Source organism: Tachyglossus aculeatus, chromosome 2 (assembly GCF_015852505.1).
Source record: "Tachyglossus aculeatus isolate mTacAcu1 chromosome 2, mTacAcu1.pri, whole genome shotgun sequence".
NCBI classification, from domain to species: Eukaryota; Metazoa; Chordata; class Mammalia; order Monotremata; family Tachyglossidae; genus Tachyglossus; species Tachyglossus aculeatus.
This window is the reverse complement of record NC_052067.1, coordinates 173,607,251-173,633,490: the sequence shown is the minus strand read 5'-3', so window position 1 is coordinate 173,633,490 and position 26,240 is coordinate 173,607,251. Positions and strand designations below refer to the sequence as shown.

Genomic DNA, 26,240 nt, shown 5'->3' with positions numbered 1-26,240 from the left:
TCACTAGGGGTCAGGCAATGAAGGGAAATAAACTATGCTACGGACATAAGAATTGTTGGGCGAATAAAGGAAGCGAATAATAATAATAATAATAGCACAGTGCTCTGCACATAGTAAGTGCTCAATAAATACAATTGATTGATTGAATAATAACAATGATAACGTTGGTATTTGTTAAGCGCTTACTACGTGCCAAGTACTGTTCTAAATGCTGGGGGGGGGATATAAGGTAAGCAAGGTTGTCCCACTTGGGGCTCACAGCCTTAATCCCCATTTTACAGATGAGGGAACTGAGGCCCAGAGAAGTGAAGCGACTTGCCCAAAGTCACACACCAGACCAGTGGTAGAACCGGGATTAATCAATCAATTAATCAATCGTATTTATCGAGCGCTTACTGTGTGCAGAGCACTGTACTAAGCGCTTGGGAAGTACCAGTTGGCAACGTACAGAGACAGTCCCTACCCAACAGTGGGCTCACAGTCTAAAAGGGGGAGACGGAGAACAAAACCAAACATACTAACAAAATAAATACAATAGATATGTACAAGTAAAATAAATAAATAAATAAATAAATAGAGTAATAAATCTGTACAAACATATATACACATATACAGGTGCTGTGGGGAAGGGAAGGAGGTAAGATGGGGGGATGGAGAGGGGGAAGAGAGGGAGAGGAAGGAAGGGGCTTAGTCTGGGAAGGCCTCCTGGAGGAGGTGAGCTCTCAGTAGGGCCTTGAAGGGAGGAAGAGAGCTAGCTTGGCGGAGGGGCAGAGGGAGGCCATTCCAGGCCCTCCCCTGGAACCCAAGACCCCTGACTCCCAAGCACATGCTCTTTCCACTGAGCCACACTGCTTCCAAGCGCAAGGGGGACGCAGAAGGGAGTGGGAGAAGAGGAAAGGAGGGCTTAGTCGGGGAAGGCCTCTTGGACGACACGGGATTTGAAATCAGGCTCTGAAGCTGGGGAGAGTCATCGACCGCCCGAAAAGTGCCTCGTACCTGGTTTGTTTTGGGCCGCGGTGCTGCCTCCTAAATAAATCCACGCAGGTGGCCGCCACGTCAAGGGATATTAAATAACCCATTTATTTATAGTAACGTCAGTCTCCCCCACCAGACTGTCAACTCCTCAAGGGCGGGGAACGTGTCCACCAACTCCGTCATACTGTCCTCGCCCAAAGCGCCCAGCACAGCGGCCCGCGCTCGATAAAGACCGCTGACGAGAAAGGGAACACCTCCCGGGGGCTGGAGGAGAGTGGCGAAAAGAAAAGAATCAGGCCGTGGGCGCTCTTGGGAGGACCCCCAATTCCGGTCCGCCCCCGGAACCCCAAACAGCCCAAACTCCTGCGCTTGGCCTGGGGTTTCCAAGGGGAAACCAGACCTTCCCCGACACCCGGGCAAACCACGGCTAACGACAAACGGTGGCCATCTAATCATCGTCCCTCCCGGACAGAACGGACATCGGTTCGCCTCCAACGTCACCCACAGCCGAGTCAGTTACCCAGGCGAAAGGGAAAATGTTTCAATGCGAGATCGGGAAAAGCTCATTAAAAGGACGAAACGCCGGACGGGGGTTGCGTAGCCCGACTCGCCCCTCCGGTAGCCGGGGCCAGGATCGGACGGGGACGGGAGTTGGACGCGGGTGGATATTCCGCCGCTCCGTTTGATCCTTACGAGGGAGCTAATTTAAATCCCTCTCACTCTACTGGAGTTTCACAAGAGCCGAGTTGCATTCTGCGTCTGGAGGAGGGAGGGAGACTGGGGAAAGATGAGATTCGAGCGCAAGCCGAAGAAATCAGCGGAGCCATCAATGGTGATTTAAGGAACCTGACTTGAAAAGAAACCCAACAGCCCTACCTCCACACGCAAGGGACCCCCTTCCCCCTCCTCCTCCCCACTCCTTTGGGTAGATTTGCAGAGATTAGTCACTTTACTGAACTTTAAACAGAGGCAGCTGTAGGGAGGTGGGACAATTATTCTTCTCCCGGCTAATGGCTCCGGGAGGTTCACAATTTTTCTCTGTGTGTGTGTGTGTGTGTGTGTGTGTGTGTGTGTGTGCGTGCGTGCGTGCATGCGTGTGTGTTTTGGGGGATTGAGGGGGGCGGCCTGAGGTCACTGTGACCCGATGGGGGGGCGCTGAAATCTCCCCCATCTTCTCTGGCAGACAACTGTTCTATAATAATAATAATAATAATAATGGCATTTATTAAGCACTTACTATGCGCAAAGCACCGTTCTAGGCGCTGGGAAGGTTACAAGGTGATCAGGTTGTCCCACGGGGGGGCTCACAGTCTTAGTCCCCATTTTCCAGATGAGGTAACTGAGGCCCAGAGAAGTGAAGTGACTCGCCCAAAGTCACCCAGCTGACAATTGGCGGAGCCAGGGTTTGAACCCGTGACCTCTGACTCCAAAGCCCGGGCTCTTTTCCACTGAGCCACGCCGCTTCTCTAAGCAGCGTGCTCCCCAAGTGCTTCGTACAGTGCTCTGCACACAGTAAGCCCCACGGGGGATTTATTCTATTTATTTTGTTAATATGCCTTGGTTTGTTCTCGAACCCTTAGATGGGGGGGGAGCGGCGGAAAATGAAGTGGGGCTGGGGAGGTCTCTCCCTTTTCTAAGACAAACAAGTTCCACTAATGTAAACGCTCCATGCCCACCCCCCCACCCCCTTTTAGACTGTGAGCCCACTGTTGGGTAGGGACTGTCTCTATATGTTGCCAATTTGTACTTCCCAAGCGCTTAGTCCAGTGCTCTGCACACAGTAAGCGCTCAATAAATACGATTGATGATGCTGACACTGTGAGTCTGGCCCCCCTCATCCTCCTCTCTGCCCGCACCCAGCTGAGATTCGCCCCAAGAGCCTTATAGTAAACAACTTTGCCCAGTCCACCCGCCCTGCACACGCATGCATGCACACACACACACACACACGTACACAGCTCCATGCAGCCGCACACGTACACACGTGCACACGCGTGCAGCGGCAGGCCCAACCCCAGGGCTGCGGACCCCTCCGCTGCGGCCCACTCCCCGGAGAGGGTCAGGGGGCCACCGGTGGCCAGGGTGGCTGGGGGGGGGGGGGGGGGGGGGGCTCAACAGCTGCGGAAAGACCCCCTTTCTCCCTCCCCGCACCCCAACCCCGGGCCTCCGTGGGGGCAACGGAGGCGCCGCAGGAGGAGGGGGTCAGAAAACAAGCCCCCCAACATCAAGGACGGGGGGGAGGCGGGGGCACAATGGGGGTGACTGGCTGGTAGGATGGAGAAGGCCCTGCTGAGAGCTCACCTCCTCCAGGAGACCTTCCCAGACTGAGCCCCTTCCTTCCTCTCCCCCTCGTCCCCCTCTCCATCCCCCATCTTACCTCCTTCCCTTCCCCACAGCACCTGTATATATGGATATATGGTTGTACATATTTATTACTCTATTTATTTTACTTGTACATATCTATCCTATTGATTTTATTTTGTTGGTATGTTTGGTTTTGTTCTCTGTCTCCCCCTTTTAGACTGTGAGCCCACTGTTGGGTAGGGACTGTCTCTATGTGTTGCCAATTTGTACTTCCCAAGCGCTTAGTACAGTGCTCTGCACATAGTAAGCGCTCAATAAATACGATTGATGATGATGATGAGAAAGGCTGGGAGAGCAGCGGAGGCCGGCAAGGGGCCTGCTGGAAAAAATACGGTCCGGGGAAGCAGCAGCCCCGGCTTCATTCCTTCCATCGCCTTTACTGAGCGCTCACCGTGTGCACAGCACTGGACTAAGCGCTTTAAGGGGTCTAGTTGAAGCAGCGTGGCTCGGTGGAAAGAACACGGGCTTGGGAGGCAAACGTCAAGGGTTCGAATCCCGGCTCTGCCGCTTGTCTGCTGTGTGACCCCCGGCGAGCCACTTCACTTCTCTGTGCCTCAGTTACCTCATCTGTATAATGGGGGTGAAGACTGTGAGCCGCACGGGGGATTTATTCTATTTATTTTGTTAATATGTCTTGCTTGGTTGTCTGTCTCCCCCTTCTAGACTGTGAGCCCACTGTTGGGTAGGGACCGTCTCTGTATGTTGCCAACTTGTGCTTCCCAAGCGCTTAGTACAGTGCTCTGCACACAGTAAGCCCCACGTGGGATTTATTCTATTTATTTTATCTTGTTAATATGTCTTGTTTGGTTGTCCGTCTCCCCCTTCTAGACTGTGAGCCCACTGTTGGGTAGGGACCGTCTCTGTATGTTGCCAACTTGTGCTTCCCAAGCGCTTAGTACAGTGCTCTGCACACAGTAAGCCCCACGTGGGATTTATTCTATTTATTTTATCTTGTTAATATGTCTTGTTTGGTTGTCCGTCTCCCCCTTCTAGACTGTGAGCCCACTGTTGGGTAGGGACCGTCTCTGTATGTTGCCAACTTGTGCTTCCCAAGCGCTTAGTACAGTGCTCTGCACACAGTAAGCCCCACGTGGGATTTATTCTATTTATTTTATTTTGTTAATATGTCTTGTTTTGTTCTCTGTCTCCCCTTCTAGACTGTGAGCCCACTGTTGGGTAGGGACCATCTCTATATGTTGCCAACTTGTACTTCCCAAGCGCTTAGTACAGTGCTCTGCACACTGTAAGCCCCACGTGGGATTTATTCTATTTTATTTTGTTAATATGTCTTGTTTCGTTCTGTCTTCCCCTTCCAGACTGTGAGCCCACTGTTGGGTAGAGACCGTCTCTGTATGTTGCCAACTTGTACTTCCCAAGTGCTTAGTACAGTGCTCTGCACACAGTAAGCGCTTGATAAATACGATTGAATGAATGAATGAGAACCTGTTCATCTTGTATCCCCCCAGCACTTAGAACAGTGCTTTGCACATAGTAAGCGCTTAACAAATGCTATTACTATTATTATTATTATTACTATAGTCCTTACCTGCCGTGACCCACTGCAGGTCACTTTGTGGACTTCCGTGGGCCTCGCTCTCCTCGTCTATAAAACGGGGATTAAATATCTGTTCTCCCTCCCCTTAGCCTGGCGGGCCCGGGTGGGCCGGGGGCTGGGTCCGATCCGCTCAGAGTCCATCCACCCCAACGTTTGGTACAGTCATCACCAATCGTATTTATCATCAATCGTATTTATTGAGCGCTTACTATGTGCAGAGCACTGTACTAAGCGCTTGGGAAGTACAAATTGGCAACATATAGAGACAGTCCCTACCCAACAGTGGGCTCACAGTCTAAAAGAGTCCTCGGCGCGCAAGTACTCTAGACCATAAGCTCGTTGTGGGCAGGGAATGTGTCGGCTCATCGCCGTACGGTCGTCTCCCAAGCCCCGACTCCAGTGCTCCGCACACAGTACGCGCTCGAGACACCCGAGCGAAGGGATGCAATAGGCACTGAACGGATACCGATTTTTCTAATTTAATCTCGATCTCGTCTACCCAGCCGGCAACCCCGGGTTCGAGTTCTCCCTCTAGCCTGGAAGGCCCTCTCCCCCGACCAGAGACGGACCACCACTCTCCCGACCTTCAAAGTCTCGTTAAAGACCGACAAAAAACGCCCACCTCTCCTCCAAGAGGCCTTCCCCAATTAAGCCCTCATCTCCCCCTCCTCGCTTTCCCGTCCGGATAGCCATAACTGATTTTGATGCAGCGCTCTGTATGCAAAAAGTGCTCAATAAATACCACGGATTGACTTTTAACCTCCTCCAGATGGGCAGCTCCTTGCGGGCAGGGAACGGAACCACCCCACCGGACGGGACTCTCCCAAGCGCTTAGCACAGGGCTCTCTGCGTCCACTACGGTGCTCCCTAAATGCCACCGGTTGATTCTTTCCATGACGATGACCGTCGTTAGCGGGCAGAGACCGGCGGGCAGGACGGGAGGCTGGTAGGGAGCGGAGGCCGGCGGGAGGGTGACGGAGGCTGGCAGAGGCCAAGGGGTGGAGACCGGCGGGGCGTTAGGAGTGGAGGCTGGCACAGGATGGGGGTGGAAGTTGGTAGGGGTAGAGGATGGCACAGGACGGGGGTGGAAGTTGGTAGGGGTAGAGGATGGCACGGGACAGGTGGTGGAAGTCGGTACGAGCGGAGGCTGGCACAGGATGGGGGCAGAAGTTGGTAGGGGTGGAAGAACGGAGAAGGGGCACTGGAGGAACAGAGGCAGGGAGTCGGAGGGTCAGAGGGCAGCGGGGGCTGTTAGAGGGATGGAAGAAGCGGGGGCTTCTAGAGGATGGAGGGATGGAGGGTTAGGGAAGCAGCGTGGCTCAGTGGAAAGAGCCCTGGCTTTGAAGTCAGAGGTCACGGGTTCAAACCCCGGCTCTGCCACTTGTCTACTGTGTGACTTTGGGCAAGTCAATTCACTTCTCCGGGCCTCAGTGACCTCATCTGGATAATGGGGATTAAGACTGTGAGCCCCCCCCCCCTCCCGCCGTGGGACAACCTGATCGCCTTGTAACCCGAGGAGCACGTAGAACGGTATTTTGCACATAGTAAGCGCTTAATAAATTCCATCATCGTTATTATTACGGAGGGATGGGGGGATGGAGAGTTGGGGGGATGGGGGAATGGAGAGTTGGGGGAGGTGGAAGAGAGTGGAGGGTGTGGGGGGTGGAAGGGGGAAGAAGAGGAGTGGGGAGGGGTTTTGGGGGGCCGGGTGAGTTGGAGGGAGGGTGGAGGAATGGGGGGTGAGAGGGAGGCTGGAGAGGGATGGATGTTTTGGGGGGATGGGGGAGGGAGAGCAGCTGGAGGTCTGGGGGCTAAGGGAGTCAGGGGGACAGGAAGGGAGGCAAGGGGGCTGAGGGGGGACAGGAGGGGGGCCCCTGCTGCAGGTTTGGGGGGGCCGGGGGAGTTGGCGGATGGAGGGGCTGGGGGACGGGGGGGGGGGAAACAGAAGGAGGACTGGGGGCTGAGGGAGTTAGAGGGTGGAGGGACCAGGAGGAGATGGGGGGGGCAGGGAGGGGCGCACCTGGAGGTTTGGGGGGCTGCGCTGGGCGAATGGGGGGGTGGAGGAGCCGAGGAGGGGAGAGGACGGGAGGGGAGCTGGGGCAAGTGGGGGGGGGGGAATCGGAGGGGGGAGCGGTTGGGGGAAGAGGGTGGGGGACAGAAGGGGGGCGGGGGGACGGGAGGAGGGTCACCTGGACGTTTGGGGGGCGGGCTGGGGGGTTGGAGGGGGGAGGGGGGCCGGGAAGGGACCGGGGGGGGGGGGGGTCGAGGAGGGGAGGGGAGGTGGTGCAAGTTTGTGGGGGGGCTGGGGGAGGGGGAAGGGGCAGGGGCCCAGGAGGGGGGCCGGAGGGGAAAGGGGGCGGGGGGCCCCCGGAGGATCGGGGGTCCGGGGGATGGGGGGGGGGGGGGACGGACTGACCTGGGGTGGGGCGCCGGTGTCCGGTGAGCAGGGCCTGCCCGGTGACGGGGTGCAGCCAGCTCGTGCTCTCACTCTCCTCGCTGCGCTCAGACCCCGCGGGGCGCCGGGCGGGCACGGGAACGGGCACGGGGGGGACACACAACGGGGACGCGGACACACAACGGGGGGACACAAGGACACACACAGAGGGGGCGGCCGCCCGTCAGAGCGAGCCCCCCCCCCGCCCGTCCGTCCGCCCGTCCGCCGCCGCCTCCTCCGGGCCGCCCTCCGCGCGCCCTCCCTCCCCCCCGGCGCGCGCCCCCGCGGCGCGTGTGTGTGTGTGTGTCCGTGTGTGTGTGTGTGCGCGCGCGTGTCCCCCCGTCCGTCCCCCGGCGTCGGTTACTTGATGAAGAAGAGCCGCCCGCCGCGGGTGACGCCGTAGGACCAGGTCCGGGGCAGCGCGCGCAGCCAGGCCGGGCCCCCCCCGACGGACCCCGCGGACTCCCCCTCCCCCTCCCCCGGACCCCCCGCCGCCGCCGCCGCCGCCGCCGCCGCCATGCCGCCCGCTCCCCGGCGGGGGGCGGGGGAGGGAAAGGGGCACCGCGCGCCGCGGGCACAGCGGGCACAGCGGGCACAGCGCAGCGCAGCACACGGCGCGGCGGGCGCGGCGCGGGGCAGAGCGGAGCGGAGCGGAGCAGGGCAGGGCGGAACGCGCGCACGCGCGCGCCGGGGAGCGGGGGGGGCGGGGGGGCGGGCGGCGGGCGCGGCCTCGGAGCGCGTCCCCCGCCGGTGGGTCCGGCCGGCCGCGCGCACGCGCCCTCCTCCCTCCCTCCGCCGGCCTCTCCAGGCTCCGCCCCCACCGAGCCCTTCTCCCCCCTCGCGCCTCAGGCCCCGCCCCCTCTCCCCTCAGGCCCCGCCCCCTCAGGCCCCCTCTCCCCTCCGGCCCCGCCCCCCGCCCTCCGCTCAGGCCCCGCCCCCTCTCCCTCCTCAGGCCCCGCCCCTCCCCCCTCAGGCCTCGCCCGTCTCCCCCAAGGCCCCGCCCCCTCTTCCTCCTCAGGCCCCCGCCCCCTCTCCCCCCCAGGCCCCTCTCCCCTCAGGCCCCGCCCCCCTCTCCCTCCTCAGGCCCCGCCCCCTATCTCCCCTCGGGCCCCGCCCCCTCTCGTCCTCAGGCCCCGCCCCCTCTCCCTCCTCAGGCCCCGCCCCCTATCTCCCCTCATCATCATCCTCAATCGTATTTATTGAGCGCTTACTATGTGCAGAGCACTGGACTAAGCGCTTGGGAAGTACAAGTCGGCAACATCTAGAGACGGTCCCTACCCAACAGTGGGCTCACAGTCCAAAAGGGGGAGACGGAGAACAAAACCAAACAGACTAACAAAATAAAATAAATAGAATAGATATGTACAAGTAAAATAAATAAATAAATAAACAGAGTAAAAAATTATGTACAAACATATACACAGGCCCCGCCTCTCGTCCTCAGGCCCCGCCCCCCTCTCCCTCCTCAGGCCACGCCCCCTCTCCCTCCTCAGGCCACGCCCCCTCTCCCTCCTCAGGCCACGCCCCCTATCTCCCCTCAGGCCCCGCCCCCTATCTCCCCTCAGGCCCCGCCCCCCATTGCCCAGCGGCAAGAGCCCGAGCTTGGGAGTCCGAGGCCGTGGGTTCTGATCCTGCTCCACCACTTGTCAGCCGTGTGGCTTTCTGGGCAAGCCACTTCACTTCTCTGGGCCTCAGTTCCCCCATCTGCAAAATGGAGATTAAGACCGTGAGCCCCACGCGGGACAACCTTGATTACCTTGTATTCCCCACCCGGCGCTTAGAACAGCGCTTGGCACATAGGGAGAGCTTAACAAATACCAACATTATTATTATAATGATTATTATTAATAATAATAATAATTTCCTCAGGCCCCGCCCCCTTCCCCTCAGGCCCCGCCCCCCCTCCCCCCCCGCACTCCCCCAGCTTCCGGGGTCCCCCCCCCCCTGCCGCCCCCTCCCCCACACAAACCCTCAGTCCCCCCCCCCCCGGAACACACACACACACACACACACACACACGTACACACGTGCGCGCGCACCCTCAGGACGCCCTCTCCCCCCAGAAACCCTCAAAGCCTCACAGAAACCCTCACAACCCTCAGACGTCCCCCCACAACGAAACTCTCAGACGCCCCCACAGAAATCCTCAACCCCCCCCACCAGAAACCCTCAAAACCCCAACCCCCCCCCCAAGAAATCCTCAAACCCCAGGAGAAATTGTGAGCCCCCTGCCCCTGGGGTTTGTCCCTCCCCCGCCGCCCCCCACAGAAGCCCTCAAAACCCTGACAGCCCCCCACAGAAACCCTCAAAACCTCAGCCCCCCCCACAGAAACCCTCAAAACCTCAGCCCCCTCAACAGAAACCCTCAAAACCTCAGCCCCCTCAACAGAAACCCTCAAAACCTCAGCCCCCCAACAGAAACCCTCAAAACCTCAGCCCCCCAACCCTCAAAACTTCAGCCCCCCCAACAGAAACCCTCAAAACCTCAGCCCCCCCACCCTAACCCTCAAAACTTCAGCCCCCCCCACAGAAACCCTCAAAACCCTGACCTCCCCCCCACAGAAACCCTCAAACCCCCACAGAAACCCTCAAACCTCCACACAAACCCTCAAAACCTTACCCCCCCCACAGAAACCCTTAAACCCCACAGAAACCCGCAGACCCCCCACCCCCCCCAAGAAATCCTCAAACCCCAAGAGAAAGTGTGAGCCCCCTGCCCCTGGGGTTTAGCCCGCCCCCCCCCGCAGAAACCCTGAAAATCCTGACACCCCCCCCCACAGAAACCCTCAAAACCTCAGGCCCCCCCAGAAACCCTCAAACCTCCACAGAAACCCTGAAGACCCTGACCCCCCCCGAAACCCTCAAAACTTCAGGCCTCCCCCCAGAAACCCTCAACCCCCCCCAGAAACCCGCAGACCCCCTCTTTCCTCCTCCCCCCCCCCCCCCGGAAATCCTCAAACCCCAAGAGAAAGTGTGAGCCCCCTGTGGGACAACCTGATCACCGTGTAACTTCCCCAGTGCTTAGAACAGCGCTTTGCACATAGTAAGCGCTTAATAAATGCCATCATTATTAAACCCTCAAAGCCCTGACACCCCCCACCGAAACCCTCAAAACCTCAGCCCCCCCACAGAAACCCTCAAACCTCCACAGAAACCCTCTAAACCCTGACCCCCCCCCAACGGAAACCCTCAAAACCTCAGCCCCCCCCGCCACAGAAACCCTTAAGCCCCACAGAAACCCGCAGACCCCTCCCCTAGAAACCCTCAAACCCCAACAGAAACCCTCAAACCCCCACAGAAACCCTCAAACCTCCACAGAAACCCTCAAAACCCTGACACCCCCACAGAAACCCTCAAAACCTCACCCCCCCACAGAAACCCGCAGACCCCTCGCGCACACACACACACACACACACACACACCCCACCCCCCCCACCCCCAGAAATCCTCAAACCCCAAGAGAAAGAGTGAGCCCCCTGCCCCTGGGGTTTATCCCGCACCCGCCCCCCCCCAGAAACCCTCAAAACCCTGACACCCCCCACAGAAACCTTCAAACCCCCACAGAAATCCTTAAACCTCCACAGAAACCCTCAAAACCCTGACGCCCCCCACAGAAACCCTCAAAACCCTCAGCCCCCCCAGAAACCCTCAAAACCCTGACACCCCCTACAGAAACCTTTAAACCTCCACAGAAACCCTGAAACCTCCACAGAAATCCTCAAAACCCTGATGCCCCCCCAGAAACCCTCAAAACCTCAGCCCCCCCCCCCAGAAACCCTCAAACCTGCAAAGAAACCTGCAGACCCATCTTTTCTCTTTTCCCCCAGAAATCCTCAAACCCCAAGGGAAAGTGTGAGCCCCCTGCCCCTGGGATTTATCCTGCCCCCTCCCCCCCACAGAAACCCTCAAAACCTCAGCCCCCCCAGAAACCCTCAAAACCCTGACACCCTCCACAGAAAGCTTCAAACCCCCACAGAAACCCTTAAACCTCCACAGAAACCCTCAAAACCTCAGCCCCCCGCCCAGAAACCCTCAAACCCCCAAAGAAACCTGCAGACCCCTCTTTTCTCCTTTCCCCCAGAAATCCTCAAACCCCAAGAGAAAGTCTGAGCCTCCTGCCCCTGCCCCCCTACAGAAACCCTCAAAACCCTGACACCGCCAAGAAACCCTCAAAACCTCAGACCCCCCCCCCACAGAAACCCTCAAACCCCCACGGACATCCTCAAAGCCACACACACAGACACCACACCACACCCCCCAAACCCCAAGAGAAAGTCTCAGGCCCCCGCCCGTGGGCAGGGCATCTCCCCCGACACTCAGTCATTCATTCAATCGTATTTATTGAGCAATTTCTGTGTGCACAGCACTGTAATAATAATAATAATAATAATGGCATTTGTTAAGCGCTTACTATGTGCAAAGCACTGTTCTAAGCTCTGGGGGGGGGGGATACAAGGTGATCAGGTTGCCCCGCGTGGGGCTCACAGTCATCATCCCCATTTTACAGATGAGGTAAACTGAGGCTCCGAGAATTTAAGTGACTTGCCTAAGGTCACACAGCAGACATGTGGGGGAGCCGGGGTTCGAACCCATGACCTCTGACTCCAAAGCCCGTGCTCTTTCCACTGAGCCACGCTGCTTCTCTGCTTCACTGTACTAAGCACTTGGGAAGTACAAGTCGTCAACATTCACACACGGAATAATAATAATAATAATAATAATAATAATAATAATAATAATAATGGCATTTGTTAAGCGCTTACTATGTGCAAGGCACGGTTCGAAGCGCTGGGGGGATACAATGGGATCAAGTTGTCCCACGTGGGGCACACAGTCATAATCCTCATTTTACAGATGAGGTAACTGAGGCTCAGAGAAGTTAAGTGACTTGCCCAAGGTCACACAGCAGACATGTGGCAGAGCTGGGATTCGAACCCATGACCTCTGACTCCAAAGCCCGGGCTCTTTCCACTGAGCCACGCTGCTTCTGAAACCCTCAAACCAAACACAGAAACCCTCAAAACCCTCAGCCCCCGGCCCCAGAAAGCCCAACACAGAAACTCAGATCCCTCCCGCCACAGAAACCCTTCAAAACCCACTGAAAACCTCAAAAACCGTCGGACCACGCTCCCAACGAGAAATCCTCAAATCCCAAGGGAAAGTCTAATTCCTCAGCCCCCTGCCCCTGGGGCCTCTCCCCACCCACTTCGCCCCCCCAGCACAACGTTGTGCCTCAAGTGATGACCCTTCGGGGGACCCCAGATGCCCCCCTCCTGCCCAGTCCAAAAAACAAAACCTCAGGGTGACACCTTTGTGGGTTAAGAGAATCAATCAATCAATCAATCGTATTTATTGAGCGCTTACTGTGTGCAAAGCACTAACAGCGTGGCTCGGTGGAAAGAGCCCAGGTTTGGCAGTCAGAGGTCGAGGGTTCAAATCCCAGCTCCGCCACTCATCAGCTGTGTGACTTTGGACAAGCCGCTTCACTGCTCTGTGCCTCAGTTGCCACATCTGTCAAATGAGGATTAAGACTGTGAGCCTTACGTGGGACAACCTGATCACCTTATATCCCCCCCAGCGCTTAGAACAGTGCTTTGCACATAGTAAGCGCTTAACAAATGCCATCAGTATTATTAAGAACTACGGGATGGCCGATCATGCTGGGGGTTTTTTTAAGCTAAAAAATAAAGAACCGTCACCTCAGGGCTGTTTTGGAAAACTGTTATCCTTAAAACCTAGGCCGAGTTATAGGTTTTCCTGGCCCGGAGCGAAGCGGACACCGCAAGGTGTGATTAGGAACGGCCAACCCTGGAAATACGAGGAGCTTCTGTTCCTGACAAAACACGTTCCGGGCCTTAAACCTCCCCCTACCCTATGATTTTCACCAGCCTCTGCCTTGCAATTACAAGATGGAGATTTTTTTTTCTTTCTTGTTAATAATAGCGTTTCATCCGTTCACTCGTATTTGGTTTTTTTTTATGGCATTTGTTAAGAGCTTATTATGTGCAAAGCACTGTTCTAAGCACTGGGGAGGATACAAGGCGATCACGTTGTCCCACGGGGGGGCTCACGGTCTTAATCCCCATTTTACAGATGGGGGAACTGAGGCCCAGAGAAGTGAAGTGACTTGCCCACAGTCACACAGCTAAGTGCTTAGTACAGTGCTCTGCACATAGTAAGCGCTCAATAAATACGATTGATGATGAAGTGGCAGAGCTGGGATTAGAACCCATGACCTCTGACTCCCAAACCCGGGCTCTTTCCACTGAGCCACGCTGCTTCTCCGAGCACCTGTTGGGCACTCACCCCATTTTCCAGATGAGGTAAGTGAGGCCCAGAGAACTGAAGTGACCTGTCCAGAGTCACGAAGCAGACGTGTGATGGACCGGGGATAAATAATAAATAAATAATTATGGCATTTATTAAGCGCTTACTAGGTGCAAAGCACTGTTCTAAGCACTGGGGTAGAAACAAGGTAATCAAGTTGTCCCATGTGGGGCTTACAGACTTAATCCCCATTTTACAGAGGCGGTAACTGAGGTCCAGAGAAGTTAAGTGACTTGCCCAGAGTTACACAGCTGACAAGTGGCAGAGCCAGGATTTGAACCCATGACCTCTGACTTCAAAGCCTGGGCTCTCTCCACTGAGCCACGCTGCTTCTCCATGTGGGATTAGAACCCACATCCCTCTGATTCCTAGGCCCTTGGTCTATCCACTAAGCCACACTGCTTCCCCTCAAACTTTAGTACAAGCGCTCGGGAGAGTCCACTACAACACTAAACAGGAACGATGTCCCTGGGAGTCAGAAGGTCGTGGTCCTAATCCCGGCTCCGCCACTCATCCGCCGGGTGACCGTGGGCGAGTCACTTCACTTCTCTGGGCCTCGGTGACCTCATCTGGAAAATGGGGGTGAAGACTGTGAGCCCCAAGGGGGACAACCTTTTAGACTGTGAGCCCACTGTTGGGTAGGGACTGTCTCTATATGTTGCCAATTTGTACTTCCCAAGCGCTTAGTACAGTGCTCTGCACATAGTAGGCGCTCAATAAATACGATTGATGATGATGACAACCTGACTACCTTGAACCTCCCCCCCAGCGCTGAGAACAGTGCTTAGCTCGTAGTAAGCGCTTAACAAATTCCGTCATTATTACGATGATGATGGTGATGATGATGATGATAAGCGCTTAAATACCGTTGTAATTACGATGATGATGATTCAATCATTCATTCAATCGTATTTACTGAGAGCTTACTGTGTGCAGAGCACTGTACTAAGCGCTTGGGAAGTACAAGTTGGCAACATATAGAGACGGTCCCTACCCAACAACGGGCTCACATTCTAGCAGCGTGGCTCAGTGGAAAGAGCCCGGGCTTTGGAGTCAGGGGTCATGGGTCCGAATCCCGGCTCCGCCACACGTCTGCTGTGTGATCTTGGGCAAGTCACTTCACTTCTCTGGGCCTCAGTTACCTCATCTGTAAAATGGGGATGAAGACTGCGAGCCCCACGTGGGACAACCTGATCACCCTGTATCCTCCCCAGCGCTTAGAACAGGGCTTTGCACATAGTAAGCGCTTAACAAATGCCAATTATTATTATTATTCTAAACAGGCACATTCCCTTGCCCACAACAGTTTAAAGCAGAGCGGGGATTGGAACCCAGATCCTTTGACTCCCGCGGCTGCTTCTCCGCTCCGCTACTAGATCCTGCTTCCCGTCCGATCCCTTCCCTTCCTTTCCCGGGATCCCACCTCACCCCTCGGCCCCCCGCAAAAGCCCCCTCTCCCCACCCAATTACCTGCTGGTTTATCTGCGGCCCGTCCACTCTCCCTTCTGACCATCCCAGCGCCTTTGTGGAAAGATGAGTCATCCCTCTAGGATCCACGGCGTTTAATAAGAAAAGCACAGTACGGTGTCATTTGGAATTCATGCGGCATCTTTCTTCTCAAGAGTTCACGACGCCCCTGAAACCCATTCTCCATCTTCCCGGTAGCTCGGCCCGGTACTTTTTCGGGTTCCCATTTTTTATTTATCATTATTGGTTTTAGGCAGAAACAGAAGCGTGGGGCAGAGTTAGGGAAATCATCATCATCAATCGTATTTATTGAGCGCTTACTATGTGCAGAGCACTGTACTAAGCGCTTGAAAAGTACAAATTGCCCAAGAGGTGAGGATTGAAATCCAGGACTGCCTATTCAATCCATGGTATTTACTGCCTGCAATCAATCAATTCATCAATCGTATTTATTGAGCGCTTACTATGTGCAGAGCACTGTACTAAGCGCTTGGGAGGTACAAATTGCCCAAGAGGTGAGGACTGAAATCCAGGACCGCCTATTCAATCCGTGGTATTTATGGCCTGCAATCAATCAATCAATCGATCATATTTATTGAGCACTTACTGTGTGCAGAGCACTGTACTAAGCGCTTGGGAAGTACAAGTTGGCAACATGTAGAGACGGTCCCTACCCAACAGTGGGCTCACAGTCTGAAAGGGGGAGACAGAGAACAAAACCAAACATACTAACAAAATAAAATAAATAGCCAGTCAATCAATCAATCTATCGTATTTATTGAGCACTTACTGTGTGCAGAGCACTGTAGTAAGCGCTTGGGAAGTACAAGTTGGCAACATATAGAGACAGTCCCTACCCAACAGTGGGCTCACAGTCTAAAAGGGGGAGACAGAGAACAAAACCAAACATACTAACAAAATAAAATAAATAGCCAGTCAATCAATCAATCAATCGTATTTATTGAGCGCTTACTGTGTGCAGAGCACTGTAGTAAGCGCTTGGGAAGTACAAGTTGGCAACATATAGAGACAGTCCCTACCCAACAGTGGGCTCACAGTCTCAAGCCATCGATGTTAATAATAATAATAACGACAATTGTGTTTTTTTTAAATAGCATTTATTAAGCGCTTGCTATGGGCAAAGCACCGTTCTAAGCACTGGGGAGTTAACAAGGTGATCAGGTTGTCCCACAGGGGGCTCACAGTCTTAATCCCCATTTTACAGATGAGGGAACTGAGGCTCAGAGAACTGAAGCGACTTGCCCAAAGTCACACAGCTGACAGTTGGCGGAGCCAGGATTTGAACCCATGACCTCTGACTCCAAAGCCCGGGCTCTTTCCACTGAGCCACGCTGCAGGTTATGGGCTTGTGAGACAGAGAGGATAATAATAATAATGATGATGATGATGGCATTTATTAAGCGCTTACTATGTGCAAAGCACTGTTCTAAGCGCTGGGGGGATACAAGGTAATCAGGTTGTCCCATGTGGGGCTCACAGTCTTCATCCCCATTTTAGAGATGCGGTAACTGAGGCCCAGAGAATTAAGTGACTTGCCCAAAGTCACACAGCTGACAAGTGGCGGAGCCGGGATTTGAACCCTTGACCTCTGACTCCAAAGTCCATGTTCTTTCCACTGAGTCACGCTGCTTCTCAGCTTCTCAGCTTCTCAGGATGGTGGTTAGTACAGTGCTCTGCACACAGTGAGTGCTCAATAAATACAATTGAATGAATGGTGCCGTCTACAGCGATGGCAAAGTCAGGGGGAAGACAGGGTTTGGGTAAGGAGTTTTGTTTTTGGACATGCTAAAGTTTGAGGGGAAGCAGTGTTGCTTAGTGGATAGAACAAGGGCCTAGGAATCAGAAGGATGTGGGTTCTAATCCCTGGTCCACCATATGTCTGCTGCATGACCCTGGACAGGTCACTTCAGTTCTCTGGGCCTCAGTTTCCTCATCTGGAAAATGGGGATGAAGATAATCAACCCACGTGGGACGGGGACTGTGTCCAACCCGATCAGATTGTATTTAGCCCAGCACTTAGTATTGTGCCTGCTATAGGGTGAGCGCTTAACAAATAACAAATAAATTAGAGAAGCAGCGTGGCTCAGTGGAAAGAGCCCGGGCTTTGGAGTCAGAGGTCATGGGTTCGAATCCCAGATCTGCCAATTGTCAGCTGTGTGATTTTGGGGAAGTCACTTCACTTCTCTGGGCCTCGTGTCCCTCATCTGTAAAATGGGGGTTAAGAATGTGAGCCCCCCGTGGGACAACCTCATCACCTTGTAACCAACCTCCCCAGCGCTTAGGACGGTGCTTTGCACATAGTCAGCGCTTAATAAATGCTATTTAAAAAAAAACACAATTGTCGTTATTATTCTTGAGCAGTTGGTACAATTATTCTTGAGCACTTAGTACAGCGCTCTGCACATAGTCAGCTCTCAACAGAGATGATTGAGCTTGCTGTGGGCAGGGAATGCGTCTGTTTATTGTTATACTGTTCTCTCCCAAGCGCTCAGTACAGTGCTCTGCACAAGATAAGCGCTCAATAAATCCGCCTGAATGAAATGAATCAGTGATGGGTTTTCCCCGCGTAACGCCATAGTTCACCTGTGCACCTTTTCCAGAAGGGAAATGGTAGCCAGGATTACCGAAGGATGGGAAGATTTTATGACTGCTAATGCCATTTGTAGCTACACATGCTAAGAGTAATCAAATCTCATGCTTCAGTGAGAAAAGTGAAGATAATCTGCAGACTGTAAGAGGCGTTTTCCTCCTCTCTCCATAGCACTGCACGACCGTGGACGCGTTATCGTGCGTGAGCATGCATCTTCTCTAATGTCAGCTGTCTGTCTGCCCCAAGCAACATGTTAAGCAGGCTTTTAGGCAAAATAACCAAATGTTCCCTAGGAAAATAAAAATCTCCTGTCATTTTTCCCATGCGTTCTTTTCTCTGTTTCCCGGCTTTGTCGATATGGAGAGCTAGATGAGATTACGTAGGAAACGATCTGAAACGGGGGCCCGACGTTTCAGGAGGTGAGTCACGAATAATAATAATAATCATCATCATCATCATCAATCGTATTTATTGAGCACTTACTGTGTGCCACGAATAATCATCATCATCATCATCATCATCATCATCAATCGTATTTATTGAGCGCTTACTGTGTGCAGAGCACCGTACTAAGCGCCTGGGAAGTACAAGTTGGCAACATATAGAGACAGTCCCTACCCAACAGTGGGTTTACAGTCTAAAAGGGGGAGACAGAGAACAAAACCAAACATACTAACAAAATATAATAAATAGAACAGATATGTACAAGTAGAATAAATAAATAAATAGAGTAATAAATATGTACAAACATATACACATATATACAGGTGCTGTGGGGAAGGGAAGGAGGTAAAATGAGGGGGATGGAGCGGTGGAATAATAATAATAATAGCATTTATTAAGCGCTTACTATGTGTAAAGCACTGTTCTAAGCGCTGGGGCGGTAACAAGGCGATCAGGTTGTCCCACAGGGGGCTCACAGTCTTAATCCCCATTTTACAGATGAGGTAACTGAGGCTCATAGAAGTGAAGCGACTTGCCCAAAGTCACGCAGCTGACAATTGGCGGAGCCGGGATTTGAACCCGTGACCTCTGACTCCAAAGTCCGGGCTCTTTCCACTGAGCCATGCTGCTTCTCGAAGAAGCGTCATCTCCTAAAAAGAGGCCAAATTGTCCAGTGGGAAGAGCCTGGGGCTGGGAGGAAGGAGATCTGGGTTCTAATCCCCCATCTGGATTGTCTCTATATGTTGCCAATTTGTACTTCCCAAGCGCTTAGTACAGTGCTCTGCACATAGTAAGCGCTCAATAAATACGATTGATGATGATGATCTGCCCCGGCTGCTGGGTGACCTCGGGTGAGTCTTAACTCAATAGGCAGTTTTAAGGAGCACAAACTCTGTGCCAAGCGCTGGCCAGAGCGCTTGGGAGAGGATGTCTTAGACACATTCCCTGTCTTTGAGGAGCTGACAGTGTACTGTGTGCGGAGCACTGTACTGAGCACTCGAGAGGTACTATAAATTATCATCATCATCATCAATCGTATTTATTGAGCGCTTACTATGTGCAGAGCACTGTACTAAGCGCTTGGGAAGTACAAATTGGCAACATACAGAGACAGTCCCTACCCAACAGTGGGCTCACAGTATAAAAGGGGGAGACAGAGAACAAAACCAAACATACTAACAAAAGAAAATAAATAAGATAGATATGTACAGGTAAAATAAATAAATAAATAAATAAATAGAGTAATAAATATGTACAAACATAGTACAAAAATGTACAAAAATTAGTAGACACAATCTCTCCCCTGAAGATGTTTACAGTCTATTTTATGCAGAACACTCTACTGAGTGCTTGGGAGAATGCAGCCCCATAAGAGGACATGATCTCTGACCTGAAGGAGTTTGAAATCTAGCCAGAGAGGCAAACAATAAAACAATTTACCAATAGAAAAAACAGCTCCAATAGTAGGAGAAATTTCTGCCGTTAACTTCTCTGGGCCTCAGTTTCCTCATCTGTAAAATGGGAGGGAAGATCCCTGCTCTCCCTCGGTCTTAGATGGAGCCCTAGGAGGGACAGGGACAGTGTCCACTCTGATGATCTTATGCCCCTCCCCCTGAGAAGCAGCGTGGCTCAGTGGAAAAGAGCACGAGCTTTGGAGTCAGAGGTCATGGGTTCAAATCCCAGCTCTGCCAATTGTCAGCTGGGTGACTTTGGGCAAGTCACTTAACTTCTCTGGGCCTCAGTTACTTCATCTATTAAATGGGGATTAAGACTATGAGCCCCCTGAGGGACAACCTGATCACCTTGTAACCTCCCCTGTGCTTAGAACAGTGCTTTGCACATAGTAAGTGCTTAATAAATGCTTTTTTGTATATATGTATATATGTTTGTACATATTTATTACTCTATTTTACTTGTACATATCTATTCTATTTATTTTATTTTGTTAGTATGTTTGGTTTTGTTCTCTGTCTCCCCCTTCTAGACTGTGAGCCCACTGTTGGGTAGGGACCGTCTCTATATGTTGCCAACTTGTACTTCCAAAGTGCTTAGTACAGTGCTCTGCACACAGAAAGCGCTCAATAAATACGATTGATTGATTGATTGATTCTAGACTGTGAGCCCGTTGTTGGGTAGAGCCCGTCTCTATATGTTGCCGACTTGTACTTCCCAAGCGCTTAGTACAGTGCTCTGCACACGGTAAGCGCTCAATAAATACGATTGAGTGAATGAATGAATGAATGTCACCCCAACTCTTAGCACAGTGTCACATTTTAAGTGCTTAGTCACTCAGGCAATCGCATTTATTAAGCGCTTGCTCTGTGTACAGCGCTATACTAAGGGCTTGGGATTGTGCGATACAACCATTTAACAGACATATACCCTGTCTACAGTGAGCTTACAGTCTAGAGTCGGTGAATACCACAGTAAAAATTTTGGAATTGGTGCAAGAATGTAGCGTTATAGAATGAAAACAGGAGAGCCTTGTACCTGTGGTGAAAATATCGTCGTTGTCCTATGCTGTCAAGTCATGTCTAACCCGTAGCGACGCCATGGACGCATCTCTCTCAGAACGCTCCACTTCATCATCATCATCAATTGTATTTATTGAGCGCTTACTGTGTGCAGAGCACTGTACTAAGCGCTTGGGAAGTCCAAGTTGGCAACATATGGTGACAGTCCCTACCCAACAGTGGGCTCACAGTCTAAAAGGGGGAGACAGAGAACAAAACCAAACATACTGACAAAATACAATAAATAGAATAGATATGTACAAGTAAAATAGAGTAATAAATATGTACAAACATATATCCATATATACAGGTGCTGTGGGGAAGGGAAGGAGGTAAGATGGGGGGATGGAGAGGGGGACGAGGGGGAGAGGAAAGAGGGAGATGAGTGTGGGAAGGCCTCCTGGAGGAGGTGAGCTCTCAGTAGGGCCTTGAAGGGAGGAAGAGAGCTAGCTTGGCGGATGGGCAGAGGGATTGGGGGCATTCCAGGCCCGGGGGATGACGTGGGCCGGGGGTCGATGGCGGGACAGGCGAGAACGAGATGCAATTCCGTCTGCAATCGTTATGGTATTGGGTCCGCAGCGTTTTCTTGGGAAAAATCGGGAAGCGGTTTACCACCGCCTCCTTCCGCACAGTCAACTCGAGTCTCCGCCCTGGACTCTGTCCCGGGCCGCCGCTGCCCAGCACGGGGGAGTTTGGACTTGTAGCAGACGGCCTGACGCTCGCTAGCCACTGGCCGAGCTAGGATTGGAATGGGTAGGCCTCTGCTTCGCTCTCCCTCCTGTAGTTGTGACTGGCAGAGGACTGGAAACTCCAGGGGCCACCCTGAGAGGGGACAGTGAAAATACTTCTTTTTTGAAATAAAAAATTGCAAATTAAAAAAAAAAAAATCCCAACTATTGCACCCACTGCCTGTCTCATTTGGGAGACTATAGATTAATTTGACAAGAAAAAATATAGCAAAGAACAGAGGATTTAGTTAGGAGTGTGGCTCAGTGGGAAGAGCCCGGGCTTTGCAGTCAGAGGTCATGGGTTCCAATCCCGGCTCCGACAATTGTCAGCTGTGTGAGTTTGGGTGAGCCACTTCACTGCTCTGGGCCTCAGTTACCTCATCTGTAAAATGGGGATTAAGACTGTGAGCCCCACGTGGGACAATCTGATCACCTTGTAACCCCCCAGCGCTTAGAACAGTGCTTTGCACATAGTAAGCGCTTAACAAATATCATCATTATTATTATTATTAGAGAAGCAGCGTGGCTCAGTGGAAAGACACAGGCTTTGGAGTCAGAGGTCATGGGTTCGAGTCACTACTCGGCCACATGTCTGCTGTGTGTGACCTTGGGCAAGTCACTTAACTTCTCTGAGCCTCAGTTACCTCATTTGTGAAATGGGGATTAAGACTGTGAACCCCACGTGGGACAACTTGATCACCTTGTATTCCCCCTCAGCGCTTAGAACAGTGCTCTGCACATAGTAAGCGCTTAACAAATGCCATTATTATTATTATTATTATTAGGAAACTTTGATTCTGATCAAATATCTCATTACCCCACTTCTTTAAAACCTTCAGGGTGGATGAAACAAAACGTTTAAACAGAGAGCTCTGCGCTGATAATACTGAAAGTGATTCAATAGGCAGTTTTAAGGAGCACAAACTCTGTGCCAAGCACCGGCCAGAGCACTTGGGAGAGGATGAAAGTCTTAGACACATTCCCTGTCTTTAAGGAGCTGACAGTGTACTGTGTGCGGAGCACTGTACTGAGCACTCAAGAGGTACTATAAATAAGTAGACACAATCTCTCCCCTCAAGACGTTTACAGTCTATTTTGTGCAGAACACTCTCCTGAGTGCTTGGGAGAACACAGCCCCATAAGAGGACATCATCATCAGCATCATCAATCGTATTTATTGAGCGCTTACTGCGTGCAGAGCACTGTACTAAGCGCTTGGGAAGTACAAATTGGCAACATATAGAGACGGTCCCTACCCAACAGTGGGCTCACAGTCTAAAATCATGATCTCTGACCTGAGGGAGTTTGCCATCTAGCCAGAGAGGCAAACAATAAAACGATAAAACAATTTACAAATAGAAAAAACTGCTCGAATAGTAGGAGAAATCAAACAATAAAACAATAAAACAATTTCCAAATAGAAAAAACTGCTCGAATAGTAGGAGAAATTTCTGCCATTGATCTTTGTTACACAACTTTACTGGAATAAAAAATATTTACTTGCTCTCCGTTCCTTCCCACCCTTTTGAGAGCGACTATATTGACTGAGACTATGAGCCCCACGTAGGCCAGGGACTGTGTTCAATCCAACTTACTTGTATCTGCTCCAGCGCTTACTACAGTGCCTGGCACATAGTAAGTGCTTAACAAATACCACAGTTATTATTATTATTATTATTATTATTATTACAGAAAGAGCAGTGGGCAATTATATTAGACCCTCCTTCTCTTCCTTGCTCCGGTATCGCTAGGATGTTGGCATTTGTATATATGTATATATGTTTGTACATATTTATTACTCTATTTATTTATTTATTTATTTTATTTGTACATATCTATTCTATTTATTTTATTTTGTTAGTATGTTTGGTTTTGTTCTCTGTCTCCCCCTTTTAGACTGTGAGCCCACTGTTGGGTAGGGACTGTCTCTATATGTTGCCAATTTGTACTTCCCAAGCGCTTAGTACAGTGCTCTGCACATAGTAAGCGCTCAATAAATACAATTGATGATGATGATGATTTGACATTTTGTGTCTGTTTACCACAAATTTCAGGGCTCACAATTGTAGCTATATTAGCTAAGGAATAACTAAGGAATTAGTTACAGCTAAGAAACTAATGACAATTCCGAGGGGTGATGATATAAAATATTGCCCCGTCTTCTAACTCCATTAATTCATTCATTCAATCATATTTATTGAGCACTTACTGTGTGCAGAGCACTGTACTAAGCATTTGGGAGAGTACAATACAGCAATAAACAGTCACATTCCCTGCCCACAATGGGCTTACTGTCTAGAGTGATAATAATAGTAATAATAATAACTTGTAATAATTAATCAATCAATCAATCGTATTTATTGAGTGCATACTGTGTGCAGAGCACTGTACTAAGCGCTTGGGAAGAACAAGTTGGCAACATATAGAGACAGTCCCTACCCAACAGTGGGCTCACAGTCTAGAAGGGGGAGACAGAGAACAAAACCAAACATATTAACAAAATAAAATAAATAGAATAGATATGTACAAGTAAAATAAATAAATAAATAAATAGAGTAATAAATATGTAAAAACATATATACATATATCAATCAATCAATCAACCAATCAATCGTATTTATTGAGCGCTTACTGTGTGCAGAGCACTGTACTAAGCTCTTGGGAAGTACAAGTTGGCAACATGTAGAGACAGTCCCTACCCAACAGTGGGCTCACAGTCTAAAAGGGGGAGACAGAGAACAAAATCAAACATACTAACAAAATAAAATAAATAGAATAGATATGTACAAGTAAAATAAATAAATAAATAAATAGAGTAATAAATATGTACAAACATATATACATATATACAGGTAATAGTATTTTTTAAGTGCCTACTATGTGTCAAATGCTATTCTAAGTACTGGGAAAGTTACAATTTAACTAAGTCGACACAGCCCCTGTCCCGCATGAGGCTCACAGTCCAAGAAGGAGGGAGAACAGGCATCCCTGTTGAAGAAACTGAGGAACAGAGAAGTTCAGTGACTTGCCCCATGTCACACAGCGAGCAATTGGCAGAGCCGGAATTAGAACTCAGGTCCTCCTGACTCCCAAGGCTGTGCTCTCTCCGTTAGGCCTTGCTGCTTCTCATTATAATAGTAATAATAAGAATGGTAATAATACCATTCTAGACTGTGAGCCCACTGTTGGGTAGGGACCGTCTCTATGTGTTGCCAACTTGTGCTTCCCAAGCACTTGGTACAGTGCTCTGCACACAGTAAGCGCTCAATAAATACGATTGATTGATTGATTAATAATAATAACAATAGTGGTTGAGGCCTTGGCTGAGTAATCCCTCATTTCCCTTGCTTCTCCCTTCTGCATCGTGCTCGTTCTTGGATTTGCGACTTTTATTCACCCCACCCTCAGCCCCACAGCATTTATATCTATACACATACATAACTGATTGATTTATATTCATGTCTGTCTCACCCTCTATACTGTTGAGTTCCTTGTGGGCAGGGAACATGCCCACTAACTCTGATAAACTGAACTCTCCCAAGCTCTTAGGACAGTTCTCAGAACACAGTGAGTGCTCAATATATTCGATTGATGGATTGATTAACTGTTTAGTCTGAACAAACACCGTACAGAGCGCTGCTTAGATACAATAGAATCCTTTTGGACACAGTCTCTGTCCCTCATGGGGCTCTCAGCATAAGAAAGAGGGAGAAAAAGCATCGAATCCCCATTTTACAGGTAAGGCAACTGAGGCACCGAAAAGCTAAGTGATTTTTTTAATGTATTAAGTGCTTACTGTGTGCCAGGCACTGTACTAAGCATTGGGGTAGATTGACGCTAATCAGGTTGAACACAGTCCTTGTCCCACATGGGGCTCAGTGTCTCAATCCTCATTTTACTGATGAGGTAACTGAAGCACAGAGAGGTTAAGTGGTATGCCCAAGGTCACACAGCAGACAAGTGGCGGAGCCGGGATTAGAACCCACAAGCTAATCAGGTTGGACACAGTCCTTATCCCACATGGGGCTCATAGTCTCAATCCCCATTTTACAGATGAGGTAACTGAAGCACAGAGGGGTTAAGTGGTATGCCCAAGGTCACACAGCAGACAAGTGGTGGAGCCAGGATTAGAACCCAGGTCCTTCTGCCACCCTGGTTTATGCTCTAACCACTAGACAATGGTGCTCCTCCCAAAGTGCTCAGTATAATAATAATAATAATGGTATTTAAGCGCTTACTATGTGCCAAGCACTGTTCTAAGCCCTGGGGTAGATACAAGGTAATCAGGTTGTCCCACGTGGGGCTCACAGTCAGCGCTTAGAACAGTGCTTTGCACATAGTAAGTGCTTACCAAATGCCATCATTATTATTATTAATGCCCATTTTATAGATGAGGTAACAGAAGCACAGAGAAGTTGAGTGACTTGCCCAAAGTCACACAGCTGACAAGCGGCAGAGCCAGGATTAGAACCCATGACCTCGGACTCCCAAGCCCGGGCTCTTTCCACTGAGCCACTGACCAACGCATAGTAGGGGATTGGTCAAAACTACTGACAGATGGATGGGTTGACTGACTGACTGAGTTGGGAAAACCAGGTTTACTAGAGAGGATACAACCTGTCAGAAATATTTATTATATAATAAAAATGGTATTTGTTAAGCGCTTACTATGACTTACTATTATTATATCATCATATATATGATGATATAATATCATATATTATATCATCATATATATGATATAATATCATCATATGATATTATATCATCATATATATGATATAATATCATCATATATGATATTATATCATCATATATACGA

The 26,240-nt window shown here is 50.9% G+C and overlaps 1 protein-coding gene across 1 annotated transcript in view; it reads right to left on the bottom strand.

The window, feature by feature from the left end:
• Nucleotides 1-7,747, bottom strand: part of PLEKHA5 (pleckstrin homology domain containing A5) — a 286,100-nt gene extending 278,353 nt beyond the window's left edge. The window contains exons 1-2 of the mRNA XM_038765775.1: nucleotides 7,693-7,747; nucleotides 7,311-7,390 (exon numbers count right to left, since the gene is read on the bottom strand). The gene's annotated coding sequence lies outside the window, so the exon portion shown is untranslated. The remainder of the gene's footprint in view (nucleotides 1-7,310; nucleotides 7,391-7,692) is intronic.
• Between the last annotated feature and the right edge of the window lie 18,493 nt (nucleotides 7,748-26,240).